At 38.6% G+C, this 20,306-nt stretch overlaps 1 protein-coding gene across 1 annotated transcript in view; it reads left to right on the top strand.

Moving 5' to 3' along the window:
- The window catches only part of LOC102412899 (phosphatidylcholine transfer protein), a 276,982-nt gene that overhangs the window by 47,816 nt on the left and 208,860 nt on the right, over nucleotides 1-20,306 (top strand). The gene's annotated exons all lie outside the window — the stretch shown is intronic.

The following is a 20,306-nucleotide window of genomic DNA, read 5'->3' as shown; positions in this document are numbered from 1 at the left end:
CAGCACCACGGTGGGCAGATGATATCGAGACTCAGCAGCCCCTCGCCTGTGCCACATGTTCTTTGTCCTTCATCTGTTGACAGACACTTAGGTTGTTTCCATATCTTGGCAGTTATAAATAATGCTGCTATGAACATTGCAGTGCATTTGTCTTTTTGAATTAGTGTTTTTTTTTTTTTTTTTTTTTGATATACACCAGGAGTGGAATCGCTGGATCATACGGTAATTCTATTTTTATTATTTTAGTAATCTCCTTACTGTTTTCCACAGTGGCTGCACCAAAGTACATTCCTGCCAACAGTGTAACAAGGTTCCGTTTTCCCACGTCCTTGCCAACATTTGTATTTGTGTTCTTTTGGATGATAGCCATTCTGACAGGTGTGAGGTGGTATCTCATTGAGGTTTTGATTTGCATTTCCTAGATGATTGTCGAAGGTGAGCATCTTTTCATGTGCCTGTTGGCCACCTGAATTTCCTCTTTGGAAAATGTCTATTCAGTTCTGCTCATTTTTCAACTGAGGTTTTTTTTTTTTTTATGTTGAGTTATATGAGCTGTTTATATATGTTGGATATTAAGCCCTTATCAGTCATACCATTTGGAAATACTTTTTCCCATTCAGTAGGTTGTCTTTTGCTTTGTCGATGTTTTTTGTATTCTTGATACTAATACATATAATCTGTATATTCAAAAACCTAATTGTTAGTAGAATTTTTTCACCTTTTCTGGTGTATAGAATGTCTTCTGTTTTAGTTATCTATTACTGCTTAACAAACTACCCCAAAGCTTAGCGGCTTGAAACAACAACCATTATTTGTTTTGTTTGTGTATCTGCAACTTAGGCAGGACTCAGTGGAGAAGGAAATGGCAATCCACTCCAGTGTTCTTGCCTGGAGAATCCCAGGGACGGGGGAGCCTGGTGGGCTGTCGTCTCTGGGGTCGCACAGAGTCGGACACGACTGAAACCACTTAGCAGCAGCAGCAGCAGCAGTGAAGCCAGCTCACCCCTGCTCCATGCAGTGTTTGCTGGGGCAACTCAATGGAGTATACAAACGGTGGTTTAGAGGATCTACTTTCAAGATGACGCACTTGCATGGCTGGCAAGCTAGTTCTGCCTGCCAGCCAGGAATTCAGCCCGGGCTGTGGACTAGGGCCTTTGGATCCCCTCCAAGGCTTCTTGGCCTTCCTCACGTCATGGTGTCTAGAAACTGAGGCAAGCCTCCAGAGGAACAGGAAGCAGTGTTCTCTTCTGTGACTTGGTCCTAGGAGTTATAGCGTGTCACTTCTGGGTGTGGGCAGAGGTCACCCTGGCTCGCGATGAGGGGACGTAGGCTCTGCCTCTCGCTGGTGTGACTGTCACAGTCACGACACAGGGGCTTATGTGGGGTGAGAGGTACTGTCGTGGCCGTGTTTTAGAAAGTACAATTTGTCAAATTACTAACGGGGAGAAAGTATTTCAAAATCTCCTTATATAAGGCCTTATTTAACTTCGTAATTATGAGAAACGGCTAGAATTAGAAAGAACTGAATTTGAATCCTGACTGTAATACTTACTTTCTTTGCATCTATGGACATTTCACTTAGTCTTTTAAAAACTATTTGTTAAAAGGAAATATTGATATACAATGCCTAGAGCTTGTACCTGACTCATATTAAATAGTCAATAAATGATCATTTCTAAAAAAGACAAGGATGGCTGGGATACCACTGTTCATATGTTCCAGAAGTTCTAGCCCAGTGATTTTCAAGTTTAGTTTTGAGAGTAGAACCCGTTTCCCCTCATAACTCTTTTGCAAAGTGATTAGAAAACCAACAAAAGCTTAGCTCTCAGTTTTGAACCAAGACTGGGGCTCTGGAGCTCTCCCTGCTCATGTACTCTACTTCCCATGATGGAGCTGGAGACATCTGCTCAGATGTTTCAGTCCATATGATAACATGGGAAAGGAAAATACTTGGTATAGTTATTGGATAAGCTATGAAACATTTATCTTCCCTACTCCTGACAAAATGATTGTCTGTGTAGAAAACTGAGCACAACTTAAAAATTAATGGTACTGACAAAATAATTAGGTACACAATTCATATTCATATATATATACATGTGAATATATAGGAAGATCCACAGAATTCTTATATTAATTCACTCAGCAGATATTTATGTGTAAAAGTGAAAGTTGCTCAGTTGTGTCCAACTCTTTGTGACCCCATGGAGTATATAGTCCATGGAATTCTCCAGGCCACAATACTGGAGTGGGTAACTGTTCACTTCTTCAGGGGAACTTCCCAACCCAGGGATTGAACCCAGGTCTCCACATTGCAGCCGGACTCTTTACCAGCTGAGCCACCAGGGAAGCCCTATTTACGTGCAGGTATGGGCTTATAACTGGGAATACAGTGGTGAAAGGGATGGACAGGTCTCTGCTGTTGGACTTATGCTCTGATGGAGAAGGCATGTGCTCAACTAACTACAGATCAATATCATCATTGGAGAGCAAATAGCACTTATTTGTTTACTTTTCATTGCTTTTCCACTCTCCCCACTGAGGGAGTACATTTTATATAGGAAAAAAGGTAAATGGCTGAGATAACAAATAAAATAGGCTGAGGAAAAGTCCCTAGAAGGAAGATTTAGGCTGAAATCCAAAAGACTGGAATGAGTGAAGGGTGTCAGGAGAGCAGCTGAGGCAGAGAAAAGAGTGAGGGCCGCATTTCTGAGCTGAGGAGACACTTGGTATGACCAGAAACTAAAGAACAGCAGACTGTGGCCTAGTGAGTTAAGGGAGGGTGGAGAAGATGGGGAGGAGGTGCAGGAAGGGCCAATCAGATGGCAGAGGCCTCTACAGGCCAGGGGAAGAAATGTTAATGGTATTTACTGCACCCTGAAGCCCAGGAATGGTTACAAGGAGGCCAGGGGATGGGGTGAGATCAGGGGATGACTCAGCATTTTAATGCAGCTCTCTGTCTCTGTGTCAGGAGTGGACTCCCGCAGAGAGACCATCAACAGGTCACTAGGATGTCAGGAGCAGTCCTGCAGCTTTGGCGAGGTGAGAAGTGCATATAGCAAGAAGTGGACAAATCCAAGCTCACATATGGGAAGTACAAATGGCAAAAACTTGAAAAATCATATTTTCGTTTTGAAGGAAAGAGAGTAGTATCATTGTAAGGTTTCTTGACTTCCAAAGAAATCTGATCTACCCTCATGGACATGCAACCCTAGTGAGACAGTGAGCAGAGAGGACCTGAAAGAGACCTTTTCCAGGTGGAAATGGTCTAAATTAAGTTGGTAGAAGTTATGAAGAACATGGTCTACAATCCCAGTCAGGCTTTGGATTCCAAACTTGAGTGCTCTACTCTAAGGGAAGATTCAAGGCACCAATTTTTATGCCAATTAATATGAGAGTGCAGCTTTTCAGTCTGGGGATCACAACCGAAGTGAAACCCTAGACTTGGCCTGAAACATCCCCTGTGGTGATTAGTCAGGGAAACGGAAGGGACTTTGTAATACAACACTTCCAGCTACTCTCTGAATCCCTTTACTGGAAGGTGGTGGATAACTTTATTCTCTGTTCCCTTTCAGGAGTCAAACAGATCTAGTTTTTTGAACTATCTAAGGTATATATTTCAACAAGCAAAACTATAAACTCCTTTCCCTAGCAGCTGATTTGTGTGCATTGTATTTATATTAGCAGGTGGAATACACTAGGGACCCTTAGTCTTCATTGGATTGGTGACAACATGATTTGATTAACTGGATAATCAAGTTTTTATTCAAGGTATTAACTCTTTATACTACAATTTTCTCATTTATAGAAGTGGTGGACTAGATAATATGTAACATACACTAACTATTTTCTGTAGTAAATTGTGTTATTGTGAACAGCAAGCTAAAGATAAGAATTTGCATCTCATGCATCTTTGTACCGTATAATAGCTATTATAGCCATGAAAGCATAAAATCTCATGTTGTTCTTGTTCAGTCACTCAGTCATATCTGACCCTTTGCAACCCCATGGACTGTAGCCCACCAGGCTCCTCTGTCCATGGGATTCTCCAGGCAAGAATACTGGAGTGGGTAGCCATTCCCTTCTCCAGGGGATCAGTACTTAAGGAGAATTCTTATTTATTTATTATTTAATTTTATTCTTTTATCTTTTAATGTAGCCACTTTGATAAATATTGATCAATAAACATCTATAAACAAATGAGTACTTAAATAAGTAAAAGAATAAACTAAGGGTGATATCTAAATTCTTTTTTAGTATTACATTTTATATTTTTAAGGCTATGATTCATTACAGTCTTTTAGGCATAAAAATGCTTGCAGATCTAATTGGACTAAAAGTTATGTTCTCTGCTTCATGTCTATAGATCCCATATCAGTAAGAGGTGACTTAGAGATGAGAAATAGGTTCTAGAATTGAACAGAACTGGCTCCAAACTTCGGCTCTGCCTCTGATCTACTCATGCGAACTTGGACAAGTTACTTTACTTTTCTAAACTTCAGTTTCTTCATGTAAAATCTGGAGAGTGTAATAGAATGGATTTTAAAACTGGTATTTTAAAGATTAAATGAAAACCCTTAGCACACTTTCTGTTACAACAAGTATTCAGCAGACTTAATCTACTCTTAACCAATTTATAGGTTACTATTTTATGAGCTTTGGAGCCTGGCAACAGGTTCATCACCCTACTTTGCCACTCCATTGCCCTAGTAAGATAAAACTCTTGAGTATTTTAGTAGGAACAGACAACATTCAACATTACAAGTTGAATAGAATAAAACAAATGTGATTCGGATGGCCTTTGAAACAGATTCACATCAGCTCAGCTATAGAAGTTCGAATTAACTACTGAGAAACCTGTATGCAGGTCAAGAAGCAACAGTAAGAACCTTACATGAAAAACTGACTGGTTCAAAACTGAGAAAGGAGTGTGACAAGGCTGCTCATTGTCACCCTGTTTCTTTAACTTATATGCAGAGCACATCTTGTGAAATGCCAGGCCGGATGAGTTACAAGCTGGAATCAAGATTGCTAGAGAAATATCAACAAACTCAGATATGCAGATGATACTACTCTAATGGCAGAAAGAGAAGAACTAAAGAGCCTTTTGATGAGGGTGAAAGAGGAGAGTGAAAAATCCAGCTTAAAACTCAGTATTAAAAAAAATAAGATCTTGGCATCAGGTTCCATTACTTCATGGCAAATAGAAGGGGAAAAAGTGGAAGCAGTGACAGATTTCCTCTTCTTGGGCTCTAAAATCACTGCAGATGCTGACTGCAGCCATGAAGTTAGAAGACCATTGCTTCTTGGCAGGAAAGCAATGACAAACCTAGTGTATTAAAAAGCAAAGACATCACTTTGCTGACAAAGGTCCATATAGTCAAGGCTATGATCTTCCCAGTAGTCATGTACGGATGTGAGGTGGACCACAAAGAAGGCAGAGTGCTGAAGAATTAATGCTTTTGAACTCTGGCACTTTAGAAGAACCTTGAGAGTCCCTTGGGCAGCAAGGAGATCAAACCAGTCCATCCTAAAGGAAATCAACATTGAATACTCATTGGAAGGAGTGATTCTGAAGCTGAAGTTCCAATACTTTGGCCACCTGATGCAAATAGCTGAGTCACTGGAAAAGACCCTGATGTTGGGAAAGATTGAAAGCAGAAGAAGAGGGCAATATAGGATGAGATGGTTGGATGGCATCACTGATTCAGTGGGCATGACCTTGGTCAGTCTCTGGGAGATGGTGAGGGACCATCTGTGGCCTGGCTTGCCACAGACCATAGGGTTGCAAAGAGTTGGATATGACTTGGTGACTGAACATGCTCTGAGATAACACATTTCATAAGTGTTTGCTTTCACTTTACAAAATGCTTTCATTTGTATTATTATATTTATATTACTGTTATGTAATTAAGTTTAAAAAATTGAAGTGACTTGCCTGATTCTTAAACACCAAAATTTTTTAACTGCAAAGCTAGTTTTCGTGATCATGGCTCTATCTTGGAAATCCACAAACCAAATTAGTACTGTGAAAACTGTCCCAAGGAAAGTAGTTCTGATCTATACATAGATGTTTCTGTCTATGATATAATACGTTTCATTAACTTTTCAGTTTCTTGGTGCCTAATACCTTTTATTAGTGAATAAGAACACATATTCTTTTAGTCCCCCAACTAAAAATAAAACCAAAAACACTGATCAATCACAATAGGTAAAGCCTAACTTTGTTCCCTGTGCAAAATTAGGCATTGGTGAGCATTCATTATTCCTTCATTTTTCATAGTATCTTAGAATGGTGTTTTCGTTTTCTTCTGCTATTATTAATGACAATTATAGTCTCATAACTTTATTAGAATTTTTTTTTATTGGTTTAAATTGCACAAATTTCAAATATACAGAAATGTTCAGTTCAGTTCAGTTGCTCAGTCGTGTCTGACTCTTTGAAACCTCATGGACTGCAGCATCCCAGGCTTCCCTGTCCATCACCAACTCCTGGAGCTTGCTCAAACTCATGTCTATTGAGTCGGTGATGCCATCCAACCATCTCATCCTCTGTCAGCCCCTTCTCCTCCTGCCTTCAGTCTTTCCCAACATCAGGGTCTTTTCTAAGGAGTAAGCTCTTTGCATCAGGTGGCCAAAGTATTGGAGCTTCAGCTTTAGCATCAGTCCTTCCAATGATTTTTCAGGACTGATTTCCTTGAGGATTGACTGGTTTGATTTCCTTGCAGTCCGAGGGAATCTCAAGTTCTCCAACACCACAGTTTAAAAACATCAATTCTTCTCCGTTCTTTATGGTCTTCATATGGTCTTCATCAGCTTTCTTTATGGTCCAACTCTTCATCCATGCATGATTACTGGAAAAACCAGTAATGGAAAAACCATAGCTTTGACCAGATGGACATTTGTCAGCAAAGTAATGTTTTTAATATGCTGTCTTGGTTTGTCATAGCTTTTTTCCAAGAAGCAAGTGTCTTTTAATTTCGTGGTTGCAGTCACCATCTGCAGTGATTTTGGAGCCCAAGAAAAGAAAGTCTGTCACTGTTTCCACTGTTTCCCCATCTATTTGCCATGAAGTGATGGGTCCAGATATCATGATCTTCGTTTTTTGAATATTGATTTAAAAAAAATTTTTTTTAACTTTACAATGTTGTATTGGTTTTGCCATATATCAAAATGAATCCGCCACAGGTATACATGTGTTCCCCATCCTGAACCCTCCTCCCTCCTCCCTCCCCATACCACCCCTCTGGGTCGTCCCAGTGCACCAGCCCCAAGCATCCAGTATCGTGCATCGAAGCTGGACTGGTGACTCATTTCATATATGATATTATACATGTTTCAATGCCATTCTCCCAAATCTTCCCACCCTCTCCTTCTCCCACAGAGTCCAAAAGATTGTTCTATACATCAGTGTCTCTTTTGCTGTCTCGTATACAGGGTTATTGTTACCATCTTTCTAAATTCCATATATATGCATTAGTATACTGTACTGGTGCTTTTCTTTCTGGCTTACTTCACTCTGTATAATAGGCTCCAGTTTCATCCACTTCATTAGAACTGATTCATATGTATTTTTAATGGCTGAGTAATACTGCATTGTGTATATGTACCACTGCTTTCTTATCCATTCATCTGCTGATGGACATCTAGGTTGCTTCTATGTCCTGGCTATTATAAACAGTGCTGCGATGAACATTGGTGTACACGTGTCTCTTTCCCTTCTGGTTTCCTCAGTGTGTATGCCCAGCAGTGGGATTGCTGGGTCATAAGACAGTTCTATTTCCAGTTTTTTAAGGAATCTCCACATTGTTCTCCATAGTGGCTGTATCAATTTGCATTCCTGCCAACAGTGTAAGAGGGTTCCCTTTTCTCCGTACCCTCTCCAGCATTTATTGCTTGTAGACTTTTGGATTGCAGCCATTCTGACTGGCGTGAAATGGTACCTCATAGTGGTTTTGATTTGCATTTCTCTGATAATGAGTGATGTTGAGCGTCTTTTCATGTGTTTGTTAGCCATCTGTATGTCTTCTTTGGAGAAATGTCTGTTTAGTTCTTTGGCCCATTTTTTGATTGGGTCATTTATTTTTCTAGAATTGAGCTGTAGGAGTTGCTTATATATTTTTGAGATTAGTTGTTTGTCAGTTGCTTCATTTGCTATTATTTTCTCCCATTCTGAAGGCTGTCTTTTCACCTTGCTCTTAGTTTCCTTTGTTGTGCAGTAGCTTTTAAGTTTAATTAGGTCCCATTTGTTTATTTTTGCTTTTATTTCCAATATTCTGGGAGGTGAGTCATAGAGATTCCTGCTGTGATGTATGTCGGAGAGTGTTTTGCCTATGTTTTCCTCTAGGAGTTTTATAGTTTCTGGTCTTACGTTGAGATCTTTAATCCATTTTGAGTTTATTTTTGTGTATGGTGTTAGAAAGTGTTCTAGTTTCATTCTTTTACAAGTGGTTGACCAGTTTTCCCAGCACCACTTGTTAAAGAGATTGTCTTTAATCCATTGTATATTCTTGTCCCCTTTGTCAAAGATAAGGTGTCCATATGTGCCTGCATTTATCTCTGGGCTTTCTATTTTGTTCCATTGATCTATATTTCTTTGTGCCAGTACCATACTGTCTTGATGACTGTGGCTTTGTAAGAGAGCCTGAAGTCAGGCAGGTTGATTCCTCCAGTTCCATTCTTCTTTCTCAAGATTGCTTTGGCTATTCGAGGCTTTTTGTATTTCCATACAAATTGTGAAATTATTTGTTCTAGCTCTGTGAAGAATACCGTTGGTAGCTTGATAGGGATTGCATTGAATCTATAAATTGCTTTGGGTAGTATACTCATTTTCACTATATTGATTCTTCCAATCCATGAACATGGTATATTTCTCTCTCTGTTAGTGTCCTCTTTGATTTCTTTCATGAGTGTTTTATAGTTTTCTATATATAGGTCTTTAGTTTCCTTAGGTAGATATATTCCTAAGTATTTTATTCTTTTCATTGTAATGGTGAATGGAATTGTTTCCTTAATTTCTCTTTCTATTTTCTCATTGTTAGTGTATAGGAATGCAAGGGATTTCTGTGTGTTGATTTTATATGCTGCAACTTTACTATATTCATTGATTAGTTCTAGTAATTTTCTGGTGGAGTTTTTAGGGTTTTCTATGTAGAGGATAATGTCACCTGCAAACAGTGAGAGTTTTACTTCTTCTTTTCCAATTTGGATTCCTTTTATTTCTTTTTCTGCTCTGATTGCTGTGGCCAAAACTTCCAAAACTATGTTGAATAGGAATGGTGAAAGTGGGCACCCTTGTCTTGTTCCTAACTTTAGAGGAAATGCTTTCAATTTTTCACCATTGAAGATAATGTTAGCTGTGGGTTTGTCATATATAGCTTTTATTATGTTGAGGTATGTTCCTTCTATTCCTGCTTTCTGGAGAGTTTTTATCATAAATGGATGTTGAATTTTGTCAAAGGCTTTCTCTGCATCTATTGAGATAATCATATGGCTTTTATTTTTCAATTTGTTAATGTGGTGTATCACATTGATTGATTTGCAGATATTGAAGAATCCTTGCATCCCTGGGATAAAGCCCACTTGGTCATGGTGTATGATCTTTTTAATGTGTTGTTGGATTCTGATTGCTAGAATTTTGTTAAGGATTTTTGTATCTATGTTCATCAGTGATATTGGCCTGTAGTTTTCTTTTCTTGTGGCATCTTTGTCAGGTTTTGGTATTAGGGTGATGGTGGCCTCATAGAATGAGTTTGGAAGTTTACCTTCCTCTGCAATTTTCTGAAAGAGTTTGAGTAGGATAGATGTTAGCTCTTCTCTAAATTTTTGGTAGAATTCAGCTGTGAAGCCGTCTGGACCTGGGCTTTTGTTTGCTGGAAGATTTCTGATTACAGTTTCAATTTCCGTGCTTGTGATGGGTCTGTTAAGATTTTCTATTTCTTCCTGGTCCAGTTTTGGAAAGTTGTACTTTTCTAAGAATTTGTCCATTTCTTCCACGTTGCCCATTTTATTGGCATATAATTGCTGATAGTAGTCTCTTATGATCCTTTGTATTTCTGTGTTGTCTGTTGTGATCTCTCCATTTTCATTTCTAATTTTATTGATTTGATTTTTCTCCCTTTGTTTCTTGATGAGTCTGGCTAATGGTTTGTCAATTTTATTTATCCTTTCAAAGAACCAGCTTTTGGCTTTGTTGATTTTTGCTATGGTCTCTTTTGTTTCTTTTGCATTTATTTCTGCCCTAATTTTTAAGATTTCTTTCCTTCTACTAACCCTGGGGTTCTTCATTTCTTCCTTTTCTAGTTGCTTTAGGTGTAGAGTTAGGTTATTTATTTGACTTTTTTTCTTGTTTCTTGAGGTATGCCTGTATTGCTATGAACTTTCCCCTTAGGACTGCTTTTACAGTGTCCCACAGGTTTTGGGTTGTTGTGTTTTCATTTTCATTTGTTTCTATGCACATTTTGATTTCTTTTTTGATTTCTTCTGTGATTTGTTGGTTATTCAGCAGCGTGTTGTTCAGTCTCCATATGTTGGAATTTTTGATAGTTTTTCTCCTGTAATTGAGATCTAATCTTACTGCATTGTGGTCAGAAAAGATGCTTGGAATGATTTTAATTTTTTTGAATTTACGAAGGCTAGATTTATGGCCCAGGATGTGATCTATCCTGGAGAAGGTTCCATGTGCACTTGAGAAAAATGTGAAATTCATTGTTTTGAGATGAAACGTCCTATAGATATCAATTAGGTCTAACTGGTCTATTGTATCATTTTAAGTTTGTGTTTTCTTGTTAATTTTCTGTTTAGTTGATCTATCCATAGGTGTGAGTGGGGTATTAAATTCTCCCACTATTGTTAATGGGATAATAAAAATATCCCATTATTGTTAATTTCTCCTTTCATACTTATTAGCATTTGTCTTACATACTGCTGTGCTCCTATGTTGGGTGCATATATATTTATAATTGTTATATCTTCTTCTTGGATTGATCCTTTGGTCATTATGTAGTGACCTTCTTTGTCTCTTTTCACAGCCTTTGTTTTAAACTCTATTTTATCTGATATGAGTATTGCTACTCCTGCTTTCTTTTGGTCCCTATTTGCATGGGAAATCTTTTTCCAGCCTTTCACTTTCAGTCTGTATGTGTCCCCTGTTTTGAGGTGGGTCTCTTGTAGACAACATATGTAGGGGTCTTGTTTTTGTATCCATTCAGCCAGTCTTTGTCTTTTGGTTAGGGCATTCAACCCATCTACATTTAAGGTAATTATTGATAAGTATGATCCCGTTGCCATTTACTTTATTGTTTTGGGTTAGAATTTATACACCATTTTTGTGTTTCCTGTCTAGAGGATATCCTTTAGTATTTGTTGAAGAGCTGGTTTGGTGGTGCTGAATTCTCTCAGCTTTTGCTTGTCTGTAAAGCTTTTGATTTCTCCTTCATATTTGAATGAGATCCTTGCTGGGTACAATAATCTGGGCTGTAGGTTATTTTCTTTCATCACTTTAAGTATGTCTTGCCATTCCCTCCTGGCTTGAAGAGTTTCTTTGAAAGATCAGCTGTTATCCTTATGGGAATTCCCTTGTGTGTTATTTGTTGTTTTCCCCTTGCTGTTTTTAATATTTGTTCTTTGTGTTTGATCTTTGTTAATTTGATTAATATGTGTCTTGTGGTGTTTTGCCTTGGGTTTATCCTGTTTGGGACTCTCTGGGTTTCTTGGACTTGAGTGATTATTTCCTTCCCCATTTTAGGGAATTTTTCAATGATTATCTCCTCAAGTATTTTCTCATGGTCTTTCTTTTTGTCTTCTTCTTCCGGGACTCCTATGATTCGAATGTTGTAGCGTTTAATATTGTCCTGGAGGTCTCTGAGATTGTCCTCATTTCTCTTAATTAGTTTTTCTTTTTTCCTCTCTGATTCATTTATTTCTACCATTCTATCTTCTAATTCACTAATCCTATCTTCTGCCTCTGTTATTCTACTATTTGTTGCCTCCAGAGTGTTTTTGATCTCATTTATTGCATTATTCATTATATATTGACTTTTTAAATTTCTTCTAGGTCCTTGTTAAACCTTTTTTGCATCTTCTCAATCCTTGTCTCCAGGCTATTAATCTGTGATTCCATTTTGATTTCAAGATTTTGGATCAATTTTACTATCATTATTCGGAATTCTTTATCAGGTAGATTTCCTATCTCTTCCTCTTTTGTTTGATTTGGTGGGCATTTATCCTGTTCCTTTATGTGCTGGGTATTCCTCTGTCTCTTCATCTTGTTTATATTGCTGAGTTTGGGGTGTCCTTTCTGTATTCTGGCAGTTTGTGGAGTTCTCTTTATTGTGGAGTTTCCTCACTGTGTGTGGGTTTGTACAGGTGGCTTGTCAAGGTTTCCTGGTTAGGGAAGTTTGTGTCGGTGTTCTGGTGGGTGGAGCTGGATTTCTTCTCTCTGGAGTGCAATGAAGTGTCCAGTAATGAGTTATGGGATGTCTATGGTTTTGGGGTGACTTTGGGCAGCCTGTATCTTGGAGCTCAGGGCTACGTTCCTGTGTTGCTGGAGAATTTCCTTGGTATGTCTTGCCCTGGAATTTGTTGGCCCTTCTGTGGTGCTTGGTTTCTGTGTAGGTATAAAGGCGTTTGATGAGCTCCTGTCAATTAATGTTCCCTGGAGTCAGGAGTTCTCTGGAGTCAGGGTTTGAACTTAAGCCTCCTGCTTCCAGTTATCGGTCTTATTTTTACAGTAGTCTCAACACTTCTCCTTCTATACAGCACCATTGATCAAACATCTAGGTTAAAGATGAAAAGTTTCTCCACCGTGAGGGTCACCCAGAGAGGTTCACAGCGTTACATGGAGAAGAGAAGAGGAAGGAGGGAGTTAAAAGTGACCCGAATGAGATGAGGTGGAATCAATAGTGGAGAGAGCGGGCTAGCCAGTAATCACTTCCTTATGTGCACTCGACAACTGGACCGCTCAGAGATGTTCACGGAGTTATACAGAGAAGAGAAGAAGGAGGAAGGTGACAGAGGTGGCCAGGAGGATAAAAGGGGGGAATGAAAAGGAGACAGATCCAGCCAGTAATCAGTTCCCTAAGTGTTCTCCACCGTCTGGATCCCACAGAAATTCACATAGTTGTGTAGAGTAGAGTGGGGTTAGGGAGGAGACACAGGCGACCTGGTGGAGAAAAAGGAGAGTCCAAAGGGAGAGAGAGCAGTCAAGCCAGTAATCTCGCTCCCAAGTAAAAAATGGGCACTGAAGATTGGGTTCTTGAAGGTACAAAATTGGTAACAAATACCTAAAAACAAAAATTAAAAATCTAGAGTAGAGTTTGGAATTTCAAAAATACAATGTTAAAGGAACGAAGAAGGAAACGAATGAGAGAAAAAGAAAAACAAAGTCACAAAAATTATAAAGAAAATATAGGTACAAAATTGATAATAAATACCAAAAAGCAAAAGTTAAAAATCTAGAGTATAGTTTGGAATTTTAAAAATACAATTTTAAAGAAAAGAAGAAGAAAAAGAAAGAGAAAAATATAAACAAAAACAAAGTCACAAAAATTATAAAGAAAATATAGGTAGAAAATTGATAAGAAATACCAAAAAGCATAAATTAAAAATTTAGAGTAGAGTTTGGAATTTCAGAAATACAATGTTAAAGAAAAGAAGAAGAGAAAGAAAGAGAGAAAAAAAAAGTCACAAAAATTATAAAGAAAATATAGGTACAAAATTGATAACAAATACCAAAAAGCATAAATTAAAAATATAGAGTAGAGTTTGAAATTTCAAAAATACAATGTTAAAGAAAAGAAGAAAAAGTAAAAAAAAGAAAGAAAGAAAAAGAAAAGAAAAAATAAACAAGGTCACAAAAATTTTTTAAAATATATATATGAAGTTTGCTTTTAAAAAAATAGGGTCTTTTTTTGGCAAAGTAATAGTAGGTTATAAAAGTGAAAATTAAAGGAGTAATAGAGGACTTAAAAATTTTAAAAAAATTTAAAATAGAAAAAAAGAAAGAAAGAATGATCATAAATTAGTAAAAATATATCTAGGATTTTCTCTGGTGGTGGTGTGGGTATTGTGGGGTCAGTTCATTTTCGGCTAGTTCCTTGGTCTGGCTTATATTTCTCAAGATCTATAGGCCCCTTCCTATGTAGTCGGTACTAATGACAGGGTTTTAATCTATTGCCTGTCGCTTCCAAGGTGGTTCCCTCTGTTACAGCTTCTTCTGTTTGCTGGTCTCTTCAGTGTCTGATTTCTGCCCTGATACAAAGGGGGCAGCGGTGGACACTTTTTTTTTTTTTTTTTTAGGCTCACTTGTTCAGTCGCGCTGTGGAGAGGGAGGGACGCTGCAAACAAATAACACTGGTGTGTGCTCGCAGTGCCTCAGCCACACTGGGCCTGCCCCCATTCGCGGCGTGTGTATCCTCCCTGCCCACACTGCTCAGGCTCTAGGTTGCTCCACCAGGAACCATCCAAGGCCGGCCCTGGGCTGCTTGCACCTCCCAGGTCTAAGCCACTCAGGTTCAGGCACTCGGGTAGTCCTCAGAGGCACAGACTCAGCTGGGCCTGCATTTTGTGCCCTTCCCAGGTCCAAGCAGCTCAGGTGATGAGGTATTTGGAGAGCGCAGTTGGTGCGACTTATCGCCTCCCCGCCGCTCGGTTTTCTGGGTGTACAACCAGCACACCTTCTCAGGTGGATGTTGACCATCCAGAACCCCAAGAAGTCTTAGTTAGCAAAGAAGCCTGCTTACAGTTTTGTAGAAAATGTCTCTCTGGGGCTGCGATTGTCCCCTTTCGGCTCTGGCTGCCTGTCACTGGAGGGGGATGGTCTGCAGCCAGCTATCTCTGTTCAGTCCTTTGTTCTGTGAGCGGGCCTGGTGGTGTCTTAGGTTAGAGCTGGCATTTCGCGTGGTAGTTATCCCACAGTCTGGTTTGCTAGCCCAAATTAGTTCGCTCAGATAGCGCTCGGGACATTCAGGACAGATCCTTACTCTAAGCGATGCATCCCGTGCCTCCCTGCCCAGCCCCCTCCTGCTAGTGGTGGGTGAAGGCGTCTGCGCTGCTTCTCCGCTGGGGGAGTTACCGTTGGGCTCGTAATCTGTGAGTTTTAATTGTTTATTTATTTTTCCTCCCTGTTATGTTGCCCTCTGTGCTTCCAAGGCTCGGCACAGACTCGGCAGTGAAAGTGTTTCCAGGTGTTTGGAAACTTCTCTCTTTTTAAGACTCCCTTCCCAGAATGGAGCTCCATCCCTCCCTCTTTTGTCTCTTTTTTTGTCTTTTATATTTTTTCCTACCTCTTTTTGAAGACAATGGGTTGCTTTTCTGTGTGCCTGATGTCCTCTGCCGGCATTCAGAAGTTGTTCTGTGGAATTTACTCGGCGTTTAAATGTTCTTTTGATGAATTTGTGGGGGAGAAAGTGGTCTCCCCATCCTATTCCTCTGCCATCTTAGCTCCTCCCTTGAATGTTGAATTTTAAGCCAACTTTTTCACTCTCCTCTTTCACTTTCATCAAGAGGGTCTTTAGTTCTTCTTCACTTTCTGCCATAAGGGTGGTATCGTCTCATATCTGAGGTTATTGATATTTCAGCAGGGAATCTTGATTCCAGTTTGTGCTTCATTCAGCCCAGCATGTTGCAAGACGTTCTCTGCATAAAAGTTAAGTAATCAGGATGGCAATATAAAGCCTCGAAGTATTCCTTTCCCGATTTGGAACCAGTCTGTTGTTCCATGTTTGGTTCTGTTGCTTCTTGACCTGCATACAGATTTCTCAGGAGGCAGGTAAGGTGGTCTGGTATTCCCATCTCTTGGAATTTTCCACAGTTTGTTGTGATCCACATAGTCAAAGGCTTTAGCGTAGTCAATGAAGCAGAAGTAGATGCTTTTCTGGAATTGTCTTGCTTTTTCTATGATCCAACAGATGTTGGCAATTTGATCTCTGGTTCCTCTGCCTTTTCTAAATCCTGTTTGAACATCTGGACGTTCTCAATTCATGTATTGTTGATTCTTCATGTATGTGAAGTTCTCAATTCACATACCTAGCTTAGAGAATTTTAAGCATTACTGATGTGTAGAGTGTAACATTCTTGAACCCACCATCCAGCATATACATTAATATTGTTCCTTATTTGACTCATACTTTTTAAAGAAATAAAATAAATCAGTTATTGCTGAAGTTAACAGTATCCTTCTCATTCACATTCATAGTTTTCAGGGCAAACTTATGGTCTGTAAACACTATTAAGTAGCTTACTCTGTACATCCTTCTATAACTTGCTTTTTTATTCATCAATATTTTCATGATTTGTCCATGATTTACAGATTTTTTTTCTTTAATTTTAAAAGATGTATAATGAATAAACTACAATTTACTTATTGATTTTTGGTTGGTAGATGGTCCTTATGTTTTTTTTTTTTTTTTTTTTTTGCCATTAAAACAATGTGAATTCTTTATGCAATATTAGCAGTTCTCTCAATATACTAATAGGAATGCAACTGTTGGAGATACAGTATGTGTATCCTCACATTTAATTGACCTTTTCAATCTGTGTTTCATGCTATCAGTTGCATTTTAACTAGAATACTTTGTCAGAGCTATTGTTTTCCTCTATATTCACCAACACCTAATTTTTTAGTTTTTGCCAATTTAATGTAAACAATTAATGATGTAATTTATTTTTCATTTCTCCAATTGCTATGGAAATTTAGCTGCTTTTCATGTGTTCATATGTTGTTTGGGTTTTCTACCCATTCGCATTTTCAATTTTGTTATTTGAGTTTTTTTTTCCCACTGATTCCTAGTTCTGTATATATTATCAGTATTGATTCTTGGTTGGCTTTGTGAGTAACAAATGTCTTCTACCAATTTATGTGTTGGGTTTTGATTTATTCATAGTATACAACTGAACAGGAGTTCCTGTGTTTTAATGTAAACAATAGTCAGTCAAGAGTAGGTGCAGGAAAGAAGAAGTTTCTGTTTATTTTAAGCACCAAGGAATTTGATGCAGGGAATTAATTGCTGGTTTAGTTCCTAGAATAAGTGTGTGTTTGTTTTGTTTTGTTTTCAAATATATGGGGTGGGGGGAGAGATTGGCTAATTTTGTTTCCTTTTTCTTCCCTTCTTTTGTCTTTTACAATTGTCACCAGAGAATGCTATAGAGTGTTTCCAGTTGGTTGAAAATATCATTTGTGACTTATGGAATCATCAACTTTAATGAATATTTTATGAGAGTTTGTAAGTATTGTGTCTATTTATTGGCTAGGAGGTTCTATAAAAACCTTTATATCAAGCATGTAAACTATATGCTCAAGCCTTTCATATCTTTACCAATTTTTTGTCTATTTGATCTATCTATTTCTTGGAAAAAAACCTTTACAATGTCCCACTGTGAATGTGAATTTGCTGATTTCTCCTTGTACAGTGAGCCCTTCATATCCGTGAGTTTTCTTGATATCAATCAACCTTACATTGAAAAGAAAAAAAAAATCCAGAAAGTATCAAAAAGAAAAAATTGAAAATGCTTAACACAGGCAGTTCTTTTTGTAACATTTACATTGTATTAGGCATTACAAGTAAACTAAAGATAACTTACGATGTATGTGTGGATGTGCATAGGTTATATGCAAAGATTATACCATTTCATAAGGGATGTGGGTGTCTGTGGATTTGGGTATCTTTGAGGGTCCTACAATCAATACCCCAGATACTGAGGGAAGACTGTACTGGTGACATTTTTCCCTTATGTATTTGAGATTATACTGTGAAGTGAATAAAAATTTAGGCATTCAGAACTCCTGAAAAGTTCTGTCCTTTAACTCAGGAACTTCTTTTCTTGCCTTAAAGCCTGTTTTATCTGATATTTTTACAGCCACATCAGTTTTCTTTAGTTTGAAGCTAACTTGTGTATTTTTTCCATGACATTACCTCTACATTTTCTGTGTAATTTATTTTATTTATATCTCATATAAACACGTACAGCTGGGTTTTCTCAAAATTTGAATTTTGAATAATTACATATATACAAAAATTTTAAAGGAATAGAATAGGAAATATTACTGCTGCTGCTGCTAAGTCACTTCAGTTGTGTCCAACTCTATGCGACCCCATAGATGGCAGCCCACCAGGCTCCCCTGTCCCTGGGATTCTGCAGGCAAGAACACTGGAGTGGGTTGCCATTTCCTTTTCCAATGCATGAAAGTGAAAAGTCAAAGTGAAGTCGCTCAGTCGTGTCCGACTTTTCGCGACCCCATAGACTGCAGCCCACCAGGCTCCTCTGTCCATGGAATTTTCCAGGCAAGAGTACTGGAGTGGGGTGCCATTGCCTTCTTCAGAAAATATTACTACCTTTACCTAAATTTATCAGTTGTTTTTATCACCTTTACATTTTATTTACAGGTTACACAATTTTAACATAAGTTGCAATTATATGCTACTTTACTCTGAATTGAATGATTTATATATCACATATTACATTATATTTATAATATAATATATATATTATACATACATCTGCACACAAACTTATCAGTTCAGTTCATTTCAGTAGCTCAGTCATGTCCAACTCTTTGCGACCCCTTGGACTGCAGCACGCCAGACCTCCCTGTCCATCACCAACTCCTGGAACCTACTCAAACTCATGTCTATAGTGTTGGTAATGCCATCCAACCATCTCATCCTCTGTCGTCCCCTTGTCCTCATGCCTTCAATCTTTGCCAGCATCAGGGTCTTTTCAAATGAGCCAGTTCCTCGCATCAGGTGGCCAAAATATTGGAGTTTCAGCTTCAACATCAGTCCTTCCAATGAACATTCCAGACTGATTTCCTTTAGGATGGACTGATTGGATCTTGCAGTCCAAGGGACTCTCAAGAGTCTTCTCCAACACCACAGTTCAAAAGCATCAATTCTTCAGCGCTCAGCTTTCTCTATAGTCCAATTCTCACATCCATACATGACTACTGGAAGAACCATAGCTTTAACTAGGTGGACCTTTGTTGGCAAAGTAATGTCTCTGCTTTTTAATATGCTGTCTAGGTTGGTCATAACGTTTCTTTCAAGGAGCAAGTGTCTTTTAATTTCATGGATGTAGTCACCATCTGCAGTGATTTTTGGAGCCCCCCAAAATAGTCTGCCACTGTTTCCACTGTTTCTCCATCTATTTGCCATGAAGTGATGGGACCGGATGCCATGATCTTTGTTTTCTGAATGTTGAGTTTTAAGCCAACTTTTTCACTGTCCTCTTTCACTTTCATCAAGAGGCTCTTTAGTTCTTCACTTTCTGCCATAAGTGTGGTGTTATCTGCATATGTGAGGTTATTGATATTTCTCCCAGCTATCTTGATTCCAGCATGTGCTTCATTCAGCCCAGCGTTTCTCATGATGTACTCTGCAAGTAAATTAAATAAGCAGGGTGACAATATACAGCCTTGACGAACTCCTTTTCCTATTTGGAACCAGTCTGTTGTTCCATGTCCAGTTCTAACTATTGCTACCTGAGCTGCATACAGATTTCTCAAGAGGCAGGTCAGGTGGTCTGGTACCCCCGTCTCTTTCAGAATTTTCCACAGTTTATTGTGATCCACACAGTCAAAGGCTTTGGCATAGTCAATAAAGCAGAAATAGATGTATTTCTGGAACTCTCTTGCTTTTTCGATGATCCAGTGGTTGTTGGCAATTTGATCTCTGGTTCCTCTGCCTTTTCTAAAACCAGCTTGAACATCTGGAAGTTCATCGTTCATGTATTGCTGAACCCTGGCTTGGAGAATTTTGAGCATTACTCGGTAGCATGTGAGATGAGTGCAGTTGTGTGGTAGTTTGAGCATTCTTTGGCATTGCCTTTCTTAGGGATTGGAATGAACTCATACACATATATGAATCATTTAAAAGTGTATTGCTGAGTAATAATTCATTGGTGGATATATCACAATTTGTTTTTTATCAATTCACCCATTGAAGGACATTTAGTTGCTTCCAGTTATTGGCTATTACAACTTAAGATGGTATGAACATTTATGTCAATATGAGCAGTGGTAGTTTTTTTTCTTGGAAAAATATCTATGAATAGAATGGCTACATTATATGGTAGGTTGTATGTTTAACTATTTTTTAAATTTATTTTAATTGGAGGCTGATTACTTTACAATACTGTGGTGGCTTTTGCCATACATGAATCAGCTATGGGTGTACATGTGTTCCCCATCCTGTATCCCCCTCCCAACCCCTCCCTATCCTATCCCTCAGGGTCATCCCAGTGCACTGGCCCTGAGTGCCCTGTCTCATGCATCGAACCTGGACTGGTGACCTATTCCACATATGATAATA

This window comes from Bubalus bubalis, chromosome 3 (assembly GCF_019923935.1).
Source record: "Bubalus bubalis isolate 160015118507 breed Murrah chromosome 3, NDDB_SH_1, whole genome shotgun sequence".
NCBI lineage: Eukaryota > Metazoa > Chordata > Mammalia > Artiodactyla > Bovidae > Bubalus > Bubalus bubalis.
Note: the sequence above shows the minus strand (reverse complement) of the source record. Positions and strands in the feature narration are given on the sequence as shown.